Genomic DNA, 16,291 nt, shown 5'->3' with positions numbered 1-16,291 from the left:
GTCTAACCAACTTGTCATAATCAATTTTTCATGATCCCATTTGGGTTTTTTTTTGGCAAAGATATTAGAGTGGTTTGCTATTTCCTTCTCATGTTACAGATGAGGAAATTGAGGCAAACAGGGTTAAAGGACTTGCCCAGTGTCACAGAAGTAATGTGTCTGAGGTGAGATTTGAACTCAGGAAGGTGAGTCTTCCTGGCTCCAGCCCTGGCACTCTATCCACTGTGAAACCTACTTGCCCAAATAAAAAGGTATCTGCATCTAGAAGATTCAGGATGAGGGGTTCAAGTCTCTTTTCTGATACATACTAGTTGTGTGACTCTGGCCAAGTCACTTATCTTTTCTTTGCTGCAGGAAACTCTAAGATGCTAAGGTACAGAACAGCTTCCAATTTTTCATCACTAGATGGGGTTTTCTGTGCCAGCAGTTTCTTAAAACAAAATAAACATAGAGATGGTTCAAACACACACACACACACACAGACACAAGATAACTGGCAATATAAGGCAGTATGGGATAAATGATAAATAAGCATTATAGATAATAAATGCTAAAGGAATATGGAGAAGGAAAACAATGACTGTGAGCCCCAGTGATCAGATATAGAATCAAGAAGGTGGTGGTTCTTGAGGAATGGTGTAGGTGAAGAGAATGGAGGGTAGGGGCATTCCAGGAGAGAGGAAAAGGATATGCAAAGGCAAAGAGGCAGGAATGTACAAGGAATATTTAAGGGGTTTGTCTATTAAATATATGTCTCATTGCATTTCCTATAGTAGAATCCAGGGACATCTCCAGTTGTCTTGATCTATATCTTGCCACTGGACCCAGAAGGCTCTGGAGGAAAAAGTGAGGTTTGTGACTTTGCACAGCCTTCTTTCACTTAAATCCAATTCACTTGCATGTCAAGGCATCACCTCCTTAATGTCATGATCGTCTCCAAGAAAAAAGGACAAAAAAAACATCAGCAAGTAGGAGACAAAATTGGAAAGCATAGTTAAAGCCAGACTATAGGAAGCAAGTCAGGCAAAGAGTTTGTATTTGATCATGAAGTCATTGGGTGATCATTGAAAGCTTTCAAAAATGAGATTATAAAAACATTATTTCAGAAGATTATACTAATGGGAGTATACAGAATAGTTTGAAGAGGGAAGCTGCTGGAGGCACAAAGACCATTAAATGTTAATATCTGCTTTCAAGGGACTACCCTAGGGTGGCAATAGTAGGAATGGACAGAAGGGGATGGATATGACAGCAGCTACAAAAGAAAGATCGGAAAGATGAAGTTATAAGATAGTGGAGGTCAGGGAAAAGTAGAGAGTTAGAGTGTTTTTGAGATTTTGAGATGGGATAATAGAGCTATTGATGGAAATAGAAAAAGAGTGGTGATGGGGAATAGATCGTTTAGGGAGCATGGTGATGTGTTCAGTTTTAAACGTGTTGCATTTGAGATGGCAGCAGAATATCAGTGTGAAAATGTCTGAGAAGTCATTGGAGACGTGACTAGAACTCCGAAAACAGGTCAGAGTATAAATAGATTGGGATAAATAGGGTTGGTATCATCAGCACAGAATGGAGAGTGGAAGCCATGGGAGTGGGTGAACTCGCCAAGGAAACAGGCATAGAAGGAAAAAAGAGAGAGTGAGAGAGACTAAACATAACATCTCCTTAGGGAGAGACAGCCTAGACAGAGAGAATAGAAGGTCATTAAGGAATGCCAGCATTAGCAGGAAACTAAAAGAAAAGAAGCCCATGAAAGAGACAGTGAAAATCAAAACCACATTTGTTATTTCCATTTAAGAACAAATGAACAAACAAACCAATCTAAATGTTCACAGGATCCCATTCTTTGGTTGTCTTGGAAATTGATTTTGTTTTTCTTTTTTCTGCTCCAAAAGGACTTTCAGTACGTTTTCAGAAATTCCCAAAGCCCTAAGAACTTTTTTTTTCTGGAACAGATTACACAAATGTGAAAAGGAGAAATGTTAGCAAAAAGTGAAGCATTTTCTAGAGAAATTATGATCAATAGCAAATGAATGTAATAACGGGAAGTTCAAGGATAAACAGATCCAATATTCAATCTGCAGTAATGTTCAATTAAAGAATTTAAGCTTATAAATAACAATTTAAGTGTCCTTATGTTTTCCTGTTTTGTTAGCATTTTGTGATTTTGCTTCAAGTCTCATGGGGCACAATTCTAAAAAAGCTTTCTCCAAAACAATTCAACCAATATTATTTAGCACCTGCCAACTAGGTGGAAAACACCATGCTAATGCCTACTAAGTGAAGTACAAACTCTTAATACTGGCCTTCAAGGCCCTCCAAAATCCATCCTGACTCTATTTATCTTCTTATTGTACTCTTCATGTTTTCTACATTCCAGTCAAACACTGCTACTCCTGGTCCATTATTTTCCTGAACTTTCCTGTCTTCATGCCTTTGTCTATTCCATCAATCTTGCCTGGAATAGTTTTCTCCCATTGCCATCTATGGAAATCTCTCCCTTCCTTGAGGCCCAAATAAAAGGCATCACAAAGCTTTTTCTGACCTTCATTCTAGGGAAGGTAATTTCCCCCTCATCAAATCTCTCACAAGACTTTGCCTGGACTCATTCTGATTTAAAAACAAATGAACAAGCAAACCCATTTAATTGCTCATAGCACCCCATTTTGGTTGTTTTGGAAATTAACTTTGGTTTTGCTTGTGCTTTTGGTAAGCTTTCTTCTTTTATCATAGTGCTTAGGATCAACGGTCATCTAGTTCAACCCTCATTTACTCTTCTCTCACCAAGAGTCTATAAACTTCTTGAGGACAAGGTAAGAATTTTATCTCTCTTTGTATGCCTGGTACCTAACTAGAGGCCTTTTATGTTGTAGGCCCTTAATAAATCTCTGATGGGGCAGTGGAGAGCAAATTCTTTGATAATGCTGACTTCTAAAATTTTGCTCAACAAAATGCACTTCTGAGTATAAGTGCAAAAAACTGACAGTCCAGAAGGGCATTGTTTACACAAAGCAACCCATTTGGGGAATCTTTTTGGCTGATTGGATTTCATGATGAATTTTCATTTCATGATTTCATGGATGAAAATTATGATTCTCTACTCTTGCGTAGATGGTAGAGTATTCTTTTTTTGTTTGTTTATAGTCTTATTTTACAACCTTTGTATTCAGCAAATAAAAATGGTAAAAGAAACAATAATTTAGAACAAACCAGTTCTTTACTAAGACACTGAAAAATTTAAAACCATAAAGACTAATTGATTTTATACAAAATGGACAAGAAAGGAAGACATTGATTGGGATGCTCTATGAAATGCCATAATGAATAACAATAATGGAGTGCTTGAAAAGGTGGAAATATATTGAACATCCATTTTCCTTTTAGCCATTAAACTCTTGTGGGTGGTGGTTTTGTTGCTCATTGCTATAAAATGTTAAAGTGCTCAATGTGGGTAAACATTCTTCCAAAATGCTGCCATGAAGTCTAAGCAAAGAAAGGAAAATATGCAACAAAGGACTCATTTCTCCAGTGATGTGGACAAGTAATTTTCCAGAAAATTGAAACTTACTCCATTAACCTATATTAACACAACCATAACAGCAGCAGTAGCAACAAAATCAAAGATAACTATTTTATTTTGTTGAAATTCATTCTAAAATGTATCATACTTTTCCCACAGTCTTGAAAAGAGATTACTAGGGGCAGTCAGGTGGCACAGTGAAAAGAGCACTGGCCCTGGAGTCAGGAGGACCTGAGTTAAAATCCAGCCTCAGACCCTTGACACACTTACTAGCCGTGTGACCTTGGGCAAGTCACTTAACCCCAATTGCCTTGACTTCCCCCCTCCAAAAAAAAAAAAGAAAAGAGATTACTAAATTTGGTCTTTTAATGATGACTTAGAAACATGATTATGACCATCAATAGAAACACAGCTGTCACTGTGTAGAACAGAGACAGGATAGACATCTCTAGTCTCTTCTCCTTCTATCCTTTTCCAAGGGAAACTTTCATTCCTACTAGGAGGGGAAGCAGGAAGTTGGAACCAAAGGCCTCTTTTGGACCTCTCAGAGAGAGGGGGTATCAGACTAGAATTATATCTATCTGCTTCCTTAAATATTGTTATTCTACAAGATATATGCAGGTTTGAGATAAATTTTGATCACTTTTACATTATCAGGAAGAAGGAAAACACTAAGCTCTATATCCAAAACTTGACCCTTTCATACCTAATACCAGTTCCATGATGAACACACAGCAAATAGCAAAGGAAATCTATTCATCTAAATTGATGGCAGTGCTTGCTTTGGAAGCACGTATGCTAAAATTCGAATGATAACAGGGAAGATTAACATGGCCCCTTGTCACTGATGGTGACTATGAATATGCTGGCATAGTTCTGAATTGCAAAATATAACACACTCTCCATATAAAAGATAGAATAAAAACATTTATTCAGACACCAGAAAGCCAAATCCCAACATCAGAAAACTGAATCCATCATAGCAACAAAGAAGTTAATACATATTATAACTCCAGGAAGCAACACCATCCCAAAGTCTTCCCACAAACAAACACTCACAAGCCTCTCTGTCTCCTTGCCTGTGTCCTTTCTCTCCCCCAGTCCTAACTGCTCTGACTTCCAGCTTCCTCTCAGCTCTGCTTTACCCTTCAGCAAACTCCTCCCTCTATAGGCTCCATGTGATTGCATTCGACCTATTAAGGGGCAGGGAAAAACTTCAAATTACCTTAGGCCTATTAAGGAGCATGGAAGATCTTCAAATTCCCATTACCATTACACCCCTGCACAAGAATGATACAGACCATGTACTAGGGCATAAAAAACTCACAATCCAATGCAGAATGCATTAATAAATGCATCATTTTCAGGTTGTGATACAATAAAAATTGCATGTAATAAAGGGCTATGGAAAGATAAGCTAAAAGCTAATTGGAAACTAAATGAATAAAGAATGAGTGAGTCAAACAACAAATTATAGAAACAATTAGTAACTTCATCCAAGTAAATGATGATGAGAAAACATACCAAAATTATGGGATCCATCCAAAGCAGTTCTTTGGGGAAATTTTATATATCTAAATGCTTGCATTAAAAAATAGAGAGAGAAGAGGTCAATGAATTGGGCATGCAACTAAAAAAGCTGGAAAAAGAACAAAATTAAAAATTCCCAATTAAATACTAAATTAGAAATTTTGAAAATCAGAGATTAATAAAATTGAAATAAAGGAAAGTGTTGAACTAATAAATAAAATTAAGAGAAGATTTTATGAACAAATCAATAAAATAGATGAACCTTTCATTAATTTGATTTGAAAAAAGAAAGAAGAAAACCAAATTACCAGTATCAAAAATGAAAAGGGTGAATTCACCACCAATGAAGAGGAAATTAAAAAAATAATTAGGAGCTATTTTGCCTTACTCTATGCCAATAAATATGACAACCTAAATGAAATGGATGAATATTTACAAAAATATAAATTGCCCAGATTAACAGAATAGAAAACAAAATACTTAACCTCATTTCAGAAAAAGAAATTGAACAAGCCATCAAAGAACTCCCTAAGAGGAAACCTCCAGGGCCAAGTGGATTTACAAGTGAATCTTATCAAACATTTAAAGAACAATTAGTTCCAATACTATATAAACTATTTGGAAAAAAAATAGGTGAAAAAAGTACTATTGAATTCTTTTTATGATACAGATAAGGTGCTGATACCTAAATTGCAAAGAACTGAAATGAAGAAAATTATAGAGCAATTTCTCTAATGAAAATAGATCCAAATATTTAAAATAAAATATTAGGAAAGAGATCACAGCAACTTATCATGAGGATAATACACTATGACCAGGTGGGATTTATACCAGAAATGCAGGGCTGGTTCAATATTAGGAAAACTATTAGCATAATTGACCATATCAGGAAAACAATTAACAGAAATCATATGATTATCTCAATAGATGCAGAAAAAACTTTTGACAAAATATACCACTCATTCCTATTAAAAACACTAGAGAGCACAGGAATCAATGGGGTTTTACTTAAAATGATAAATCACATCTATATAAAACCATTAGCAAGTATGATACACAATGGGGAATGTCCATTATCACCACTGTTATTCAATATTGAACTAAAAATGTTAACTTTAGCAAAAGAGAAGAAAAATAAATTAAAGGAATTAGAATAGGCAATGAAGAAACAAAGCTATCACTCTTTGCAGATGATATCATGGTATGCTTAGAGAATTCTAGAGAATCAACTAAAAAACTACTTGAAATAATTAACAAATTTAGCAAAGTTGCAGGATATAAAATAAACCTACACGAGTCATCGGCATTTCTGTGTATAACCAACAAAGCCCAGCAGCAAGAGATAGAAAGAGAAATTCAATTTAACATTACTGTAGACATCATAAAATATGCCAAGACAAATCCAGGGAACTATATGAACACAATTACAAAACACTTTTCACACAAATAAAGTAAAATCTAAATAATTTGTAAAACATCAGTTGCTCATGGGTAGGCTGAGCTAATGTAATAAAAATAAAAATTCTATCTTAATTAATTTACTTATTCGGTGTCATACCAATCAAACTATCAAAAATAATTTTATAGAGTGAAAAAAATAATAACAAAATTCATCTGGAAGAACAAAATGATCTGGAGTATCGAGGGAATTAATGCAAAGAGATACAAGGCAAGGTGGCATAGTCATATACGATCTAAAACTATATTATAAGGCAGCAATCATCAAAACTACATGCTACTAAGAAATAGAGTGGTGTGTCAGTGGTTAGGTACACAAGACACAGTAATCAATGACTATAGTAATCTCCTGTTTGATAAACCCAAAGACTCCAACTTCTGGGATAAGAACTCACTATTTGAAAAAAACTTCTGGGAAAACTGGAAAATAGTATGGCAGAAACTAGGCATAGAGTAACATCTTATACCACGTACCAAGAGTAAGTCAAAATGGGTATATGATTTAGATATAAAAGTTGATAGAACCAGCAAATTAGGAGATCAAGGAATAGTTTACCTGTCAGATCTATGGAGAAGGGAAAATTTATGACCAAACGAGAGATAGAAAACATTATGAAATGTGGATAATTTTGATTACATTAAATTGAAAAAAGGTTTTGGATGAACAAAGCAACCAATATTAGAAGGGAAGAAGAAAAATGGTAAGCAATTTTTGCAACCAGTGTCTCTGATAAAGGCCTCATTGTTAAAATAAATAGAGAACTAAGTCAAATTTATAAGAATACAAGTCATTCCCTAATTGATGGTCAAAAGATATTAATAGGCAGTTTTCAGGTGATGAAATTAAAACTATCAATAATCATATGAAAAATGCTCTAAATTATTATTGATTACATAAATGCAAATTAAAACAACTCTGAGGTACCATCTTACACTTATCAGATCAGCTAACATGACAAAACAGGAAGATTATAAATGTTGGAGATGTGGAAAATTGGAACACTAATGCATTGTTGGTGGAGTTGTGAACTGATCCAACCATTCTGGAGAGCAATTTGGAACCAAAGGGCTATAAAAATGTGCATAGCCTTTGACCCAGCTATACTACTACTAAGTCTATATCCCAAAGAGATCACTAAAATGGGAAAAAGACACTTTTGTACAAAAATATTTATGGAAGCTCTTTTTGTGGTGGCTGAGAATTGGAAATTGAAGGGATACACATAAATTAGTTAATGGCTGAACAAATTGTGGTATATGAATGTAATGGAATACTATTATTTCATAAGAAATGATGAGGAGGCAGACTTCAGAAAAACCTAGAAAGACTTACATGGACTAATGCTGAATGAAGTAAGCAGAAGAACAAGGAGAACATTGTACACAGTAACAGTAACGTTGCGTGACGACCACCTTTGATAGACTTAGCTCTTCTCAGCAATGCAGTGGTCTAACACATTTCTAAAAGACTCATGATGGAAAATGCCATCCACATCCAGAGAAAGAACTGAAAGCAGATCTAAGCTTACTATTCTCTCTCTCTCTGTCTCTTTGTTTCTTCTTGTGGTTTTTTCCCTCTGTTCTAATTCTTCTTTACAACATGACTAATATGAAAATATGTTTAGTATAATTGTACACAGATAGCCTATATCAAATTGCATGCCATCTTGGGGAGGAGAAAAAGGGGAAAAATTTAGAACTTAAAATCTTAAGGAAGTGAATGCTAAAAACTAAAAATAAACAAACATGCATGTATCCATAAGAAGATATGTGTGTGTGTGTATATACACACACTTATATACAGACATACATATATATCCACACACACAAGTGTGTGTGTGTTTGTACAGAATGAAGGAATTCTTTAATTAGAGATGCACTTACTTAGCTCAACCAAGAAAGAATCTTCGATTTCACTCAAGAGGAAAGTCTTTAGTGAAGCAAACTGGAGATAGGAACATGATAGAGCCTGCCATCTTCCCAGAGTCTTTTACTTTAGCAACTTTAAGTGCGGTTTGCCTCTTCTATCTTCTCTTTTGAAGATGGTGTCCAGAAGCACCCAAAATGACTTGATGCTTGAGAAGCAGCATAGAAGGCTTGCAGCTTGGATAGTTCCAAAGGGCACTGACTGACTGAGACCTGAAGCTCTTTTGCCTCTCATCAATTCTGCTCTGCCCTTCACTTCATCTCCACCAATGAGGAAAGAGTTTCATATCATTGGGTCTTGGGATAGTGGTTATATCAGTAATTATGTTGTATATATTCCCTCCAGTTGAGGGCAAGTATGGTGTGGGGGAGACTACACTGCTTCTGGAGTTAGAAAATCCTGCTTTTGATTCATACTTTCTGTGTGACCCTAACCAAGTCATTAGCATCATATTAACTTTTGTTTTGCCATTGGACTTCAATGACTCTGAGATACAGTGACATTTATGACTTCATGTAACTCTGCCTCACTTAAATCCAATTCATGCCCAGGTCAAGACGTCACCCCATGATGTCATTAGTCCTCTTCAAAAACAAAGGACAAACAATAATATTTAACTTCTCAGTATTTTAGGCCAGTGGTGTCAATCTTAAATATACCTCAGGTCACTAGACCATATATAAGCATCTCTACTGGCCATGAGTTAACTTAGAAAATCACATATTACCATTATCTATGTCTTATTGCATTTGAATTTATTTTGTTAAATGTTTCCCAATCACATTTTAATCTAGTTGCAGAGGCACTTGAGAGTGTTGCCTTTGGTTCTAGGCAACTTTCTTAGTTACAAGTTGGAGAACATGTGCATTGGTTGACTGAATTAACTCACAAGAAATTTCTGGTAGTATAGGGTTGCTTACTCCCTTTTATTTTGCATCTCTTTTATTTTTATCTTTAATATATTTTTATTCATTTCATTAGATATTCCCCAATTACACTTTAAAAAATTTTAATGTTCATTTAAAAATTTTAAATTACAAATTCTCTCCTTTCTCACCGCAAGTAATATATCAATTATGCACATGAAGTTGTGCTAAACATATTCCCATATTAGCCATGTTATGAAGATACAAACTCACATACAAACAAGAAAAATAAGGAAAGTGAAAAAGAATATACTTCAATCTACATTCAGATTTCATCACTTCTCTCTCTGAAGGTGGATGGCATTTTTTATCATGGTCCTTGGGCTGTTGACTCTCCTAAACTTAATGGTTTAGGACTGCTGTGCTTTTATAATTCTTGCATCTGTTTTTTTTTTTAATAGTTCTTTTGTCTTCTCCATTGATGTCCATTGTCACTTTTCTTTGCTGTCATTGTGGCCGCTTCTAACAAGAGACTCAGAAGCCCTCTTTTCTAATTTGCTGTGTGCAGGACAACTGGATAACTGAACTTATTAGAACCATGTATAAAATAAGGTGATTTTGAATCATCTGCTTCTGCCATCTATTCTTATAAGTCTAAGTTCTTGCTTTAGACCAGATTTCATTTAGCATGATTTATTATTCCTTTGACACAAGAATAGCTATTCATGTAAGACCTAGGGGAAAGCAGTCATGTAGTAGCAATGCAATAGACTTCATCAGAAATAATATTGTAGAGCAGAGACTGTCCTCATTTAACCTAAGGAGACACTGGGTAATTTTTCTTTTAGTAACTGTACAAGTGATAAATTGAGCATGAATTTTAAAGTTACCTTTTAATTAGGATCACCTTGGTGATGTCTGTCTCAATGAAACTGGAAGTTTACTCTCCAACCCTGGCCACATAGCTAGGATGTGCCAGCATCTTTGGAGACCCACGCATTCCATGTGGCCTCAAGGTCATTTCTGACTTCCTCTTCTCCATACTTCGACCTCACATTTCAACCACAGTTTCTGGTACTGTACAGTGGTTTATTTTTAGTATGCTATTCCTTTTATGGACTGTTGTTATAAATGTTTTATTAGCAAGTTATTGTTTTTTCTGTTAAATATAGACTCAACAAGATTTGCTTTATGAAGTGTGGTCTATTTTTATGATGGCTTGCGGCCCCAATTATTTTGTAGAAATACATTTTAGGGCTACAAGAAGAAGTAAGCATTAGTAGTTTTTCATGGAGATGTAAGAGGTCCTTATACTAGCTCTCCCATCTGGAACTATGATGGTATCTTCATCCAAACTACAGACGGGACAGGATCAATAAATCTTGTCCAGCCCATGCAAGAGTGTGGGAGAGAATCGTTAATCAACAAACATTAAGCACAAAAGCACCCCCTCCCAAAAAACCCTTCAATTTTGGAGGTGATAACATGATTTCATTATAAAGAAGAAATTATTGGAGAGAAAAAATAAGAACCAGGGATCTTCAAACTTACAATTATCACTAAATCTGATGAAATTTTTTCATCATTCTCACTGACCTTTTTGTAGTCATTGACACTATTGAGTACCCCCTTATCATTCTCTCTCCTCTTTTGGTTTCCAGAACATTGCTTTTTCTTTATTTTCCAAACTGTTTTGCTGCTCTTTCTCAGTTAAATCTGCTGGCTCATTAATCTTCCTCTCGAAATTCTTTAGGTGTGGGTATCTCTAAAGGCTTTTTCTTCTCTTTTTTTATTTGTAGTTTATTACTTTTTATTTTTTAGTTTACCTCATTCATTTCCACAAGATTTTGAGTTACAAATTTTCTCCCTATTTTTCCCTACCCACCACCCCAAAACAGCAATCCCACTGAATATTCCCTCCCCCAATCTTCTCTCTCCCATATCTTCCCCCATCTCCCTTCCAACTTTCCAGTAGGGCACAGTGGATCTCTATGCCCCAGTGCCTGTATATCTTATTTCCCAGTTACATGTAAAATAATAATAATAGTAATAATAACAATATATTTTAAACATTTTATTTTAAACCTCTGAATTCCAGATTCTTTCCCTTCCTCCCTCATCACCCACCCTTACTAGGAAGATAAGCAATTCAATATAGGTTGTACATGTGTAACTATGCAAAACATTTCCATAGTGGATATATTGTGAAAGACTGACTATAATTTCCTCCATCCCATCCCACCCCCCATTTGTTCTATTCTCTACTTTGATCCTGTCCCTTTTCAAAAGTGGGTGCTTCCAACTTCCCTCCCCCACAGCCTGCCTTCCCTTCCAGCATCCCCCCTCTCATCCCCTTCCCCCCTACTCTTCTGTAGGGTGAGATACCCTATTTAGTGTGTATGTCTTTCCCTCCCTAAGCCAAATTCATTGAGAATAAGGTTGACTCATTCCCTTTTGTCTTCTTATTCTTCCCCTCCATTGTAACAGTTTTCCCTTGCCTCTTCTATATGAGATTAATTTACCCCATCTCTCATCTCTTAATTTCACCTTTTAAGTATCATCCCTTCCTATTTAACTGGTCCTGTGCCCTCTATCTATGTGTACCTGTACACATATATACACACACTCACATATGTATTCTTAAGTCCATATACCCTTCTAAATAGACTTTTTCTTCTCTTTTCTCTCTATATAACATCACTTAGCGGTCTCACTCATTCCCATGACTTTATTTATCTAATCTGCATATCCAACACAAATCTCTCTTCTAACCTTCAATCCTAAATCTCCAGCTGCCTCATCAATGTCTCTACCTCAATGCCCCATCAGTACCTAAACCTTATGTCTAAAATGACCTGTCTTCCTCCCAAACCTGTCTATCCTCCCAACCTCCCTCCTTTCTACTTTCTTTCGATGCCTCTACCATGTGCCCAGTAATTCATGATCACTTCAGTCACTTTTGACTTTTCCCTTTACATTACCTTCAACAGTTAATTAATTTCCAAGTTCTGTTAATTCTGTCTCTGCATGATCTTTCCCATCAATACCCTCATCTCCATTCACACTGATACTATCCTAATTCAAGCATTTATTGACTCTCACTTGAATCACTGTAGAACTACTAATAATAGCTAACATTTATATAACATTTGTATATGTGTCAGGCACTGTGCTAATCAGCACTTTACAATTATTATCTCATTTGAAACTCACAAAAACCTTGGGAGGTAGGTGCTATGATTATCTCCATTTTATAGATGAGAAAACTGAGGTACACAGAAGTTGTAACTTTCCTAGGGTCACACAACTACTAAGTGTCATTTGAACTCAGGTCTTCCTGACTCTAGGTCTAGTGCTCTATTCACATGTCCCTGACTCACTTGTCCACTCTTTCCAATCCATCCTTCAAAGATCTGTCAGAATTATCTTCCTAGCACACAAGTCTGGTCATGTCCCTCAAAAACTTTCAGTGACTATTCAGAGCTTCTTAAATAAAATACATACTCCTTAGTCTGGGAGTGAAGACCCTCCTGCATCTAGTTCTGATCTTATTTTCATTCCATTCCCTTTTATGCCCTCCAAATTCTTTAAAAAGTTTTTTACAAGCATTTATCATATCTCCCTCCAACACCCTTTCCTCCTAACTGAATTTTTTTAAAGAAAATTCTCATAACAAATATCCATAATCCAGCAAAATGAATTCTCACTTTGGCTATTTCCTAAAATAAATATATAATTCTGCATTTGGAGTCTATCCCTCTTAGTCAGTGGGTAGCATGCTTCATCTTTAGTCCTTTGGACTCACGGTTTATCATTATATTAATTAGATATCTAAAGTCTTTCAAATAGTTCTTTTTCTTTGTGATGTTGTTGTCCTTGTAGACATTGTTATCATTCTCCTAATTCTGCTCACTTCACTGTGCATCAATTCATAGAGGTCTTCCTCAGACAGTATCCTCTGAAACTGTCCGTTTTTGTCATTTCTTATGAAGCAAGGATATTCCATTCCATTCATATTCCATTTGTTAGCCATTGATCAATACATATTCACCACCTTAGTTCCCAGTTATTTTTGCCACTAGGAATAAAAATACCCTACAAATGTTGGACATAACAAAAGACATATGGGTCCTTTTCCTCTCTTTTTATCTTTTTGGTGTGTAGACCTGGTCCTCACATAGCTGGATAGAGGATATATGCATAGTTTAATAACTTTTAAAAATAATTCCAAAATGCTTTCTTGAATGGCTGGACTAATTTTGGCACAATATTGCACGAATGTTCCTGCTTTCCCATAGCCCCTCCAAGAAATTCTCCTTTTCCACTTTTATCATCTTTTCCAATTCAACACATATGAAAGGAAATATAAAGAATTGTTTGAATGAGCATTTCTCTAAAAATTACATGCCTTTTTTTTTTGGAGGGCAATTGGGGTTAAGTGACTTGCCCAAAGTCACACGGCTAATAAATGTGTCAAGTGTCTGAGGTCGGATTTGAACTCAGGTCCTCCTGACTCCAGGGCCGTTGCTCTATTCACTGCGCCACCTAGCTGCCCCTCTAAATTACATGCATTCTAAATTGCAGAAAACTGAACCATAAGCTGTTACTGGATTTCATCTTATTTTCTTTCATGTCTGTACATTCATATAGGTCATCACCTCTCTATGGCTAGACAGTATTCCCTTTTCATCTCTGCTTGTAGAAATATTTTTTTCTTTAATGGTCAACTTACTTGAAACTTCTATGAGACCTTTGCTTATTTCCTCAGCTGAAATACATTTCTCCCTCCTCGAATTTTTCTACATCACTTTACATTTACCTTTTCCCCATAACATTTTACTTTCTGATATATGACATAGTGACTAGAATATTGACCTTAGAATCAGAAAAAGCTGAGTTTAATTCTTGCTTCTGGAACTTATTAGTGTGTGACCATAGATAAGTCACTTAACCTCTCTGAAACTCAAGTTTCCTCATCTCTAAAACTGGGGATAATAAAACATACACTACAGGGTTTTGTGAACATTGAGATAGTATCTGTAAAATGTTTTGTAAATTTGAAAGCACCATATAAATGTCAGATTTTATTAATATGCCATGTCCTCTCAATTAGTTTGCAATTTTCTTGAAGGCAGGTACTATGACATTTTCAAATTTTTTATATCCTTAGTTGTTGAGCATAAGTATTTGTTGGTGGGGCGGCCAGGTAGCACAGCGAGTAAGAGTTGGCTCCAGTGTTGGGATAACCTGGGGATCAAATCCAGGCTCAGACACTTAGCACCCACCGAGAAACACCTGGCCGTGTAACCTTGAGCAAGTTACTTAACCCCGATTGCTTAAAAAAAAATAAGTATTTGTTGGATTGAATTTATAGATAATACTTTACATAGCATTTTCTGAAATTTTTAATTTGGATTTCATTTTTCTTTCTGTGTGTTAAGGATGTCTCCTGCAAATCATTCCATGTAGACATATGAATTGGAGATTCTCCCCCTTTTCTTTTTGGCTTTTTGGATGGCAATTGGGGTTAAGTGACCTGCCCAAAGTCACACAGCTAGTTTTTTTGTGTGTTAAGTGTCTGAGGCCGGATTTGAACTCAGGTCCTCCTGACTTCAGGGCCGGTGCTCTATTCACTGCACCACCTAGCTGCCCCCAAGGAGACTCTTCTAAAAAAATCATTTATTCAACATATATTTATTGGGAATATTTTATTGGCACACCAGAAATTTAACTTCTTTGCAGTGAGTTCATTTAGCGTAAATAAACATACCAGAAAGAAAGAAAAAATCTTGATGATGTAAGATCAGTGATTTCTCCATCCAGATCTTTTTCTTTGGCAATCTTATGATTGCCACTTAGCTATCCCTGTAGGCATATGGAATTAAAAATATTTCAAAGAAATTTGCCTGTAAGATATAAATGCAAAATACAAAACTGAATAAAAATATTATACATCTATCCTCTGTTGTGTCGACTCACTTTTTGGGTGAAATTTCAGTTCTTAAATAATTTTCTTGTTGTAGATTATGCTTTGCAATCTTTCTATAGTGGAATAGATTTTTTTTTTTAGCATTTCTGTGAACAAGACATTCATCCCTTGAAGACCACCTTGATGATGTACCTCTCTGAACTTAGCATGGCTAGTGTTCAGAAAGGAGTTTTCATTTGTTATAGGATTGCAAATAGGGACACATTATAATTATTTGGGTTATGTAGTAACTTTTAACCTTATTTTTATTTTAAATGACACAGAGATGTTTACTGTCATGCCAATAACCCAAATATTGCAGTTTAAAAGTTCACAATGGATTAAAACCAAGTCACCTACCCAGCAAAACTTGAGTATCATGTTTCAGGGGAAAATACGGATATTCAATGGAATAGAGGACTTTCAAGCATTCTTGCTGAAAAAAACCAGAGTTGAATAGAAAATTTGACATTCAGATACAAGAAGCAAGAGAAGCATGAGAAGGTAAACAGGGAAAAGAAATCATAAGAAACTTATCAAAGTTGAACTATTAACATTCCTACATGGAAAAACAATAATTGTAACTTATGAAACTTTTCTCAGTAGTTGAAGGGATTAGAAATATATATATATATATATATATGTCTATATATGAGGGTATATGGGCATATGAATACATATGTGAATGTGTGTATATATATATTTACAGGTATACACAGATAGAGGGCACAGGACCAATTTAACAGGAAGGGTGATATTTAAAAGGTGAAATTAAGAGGTGAGAGGAATATAATGAGAGGAGATGGGGAGAGACAGATTGGGGTAAACTACAGAAGAGGCAAGGGAAAATGGTTACAATGGAGGGGAAGGCAATGGGAATGGGTCAACCTTATTCCCATTGAATCTGGCTTGAGGAGGGAGGAAAATACACACTAAATAGGGTATCTCACCCTCCAGGAAAATAGGGGGGGAAAGGGATGAGAGGGGGGATGATGGAAGGGACGGCAGGCTGGGGGGGGGGG

The sequence above is a fragment of the Petaurus breviceps genome, unplaced genomic scaffold, assembly GCF_028583685.1.
Source record: "Petaurus breviceps papuanus isolate PSGF00001 unplaced genomic scaffold, PetGlider_PUasm1.0 90515, whole genome shotgun sequence".
Lineage (NCBI taxonomy): Eukaryota > Metazoa > Chordata > Mammalia > Diprotodontia > Petauridae > Petaurus > Petaurus breviceps.
This window is presented reverse-complemented; position numbering follows the sequence as displayed.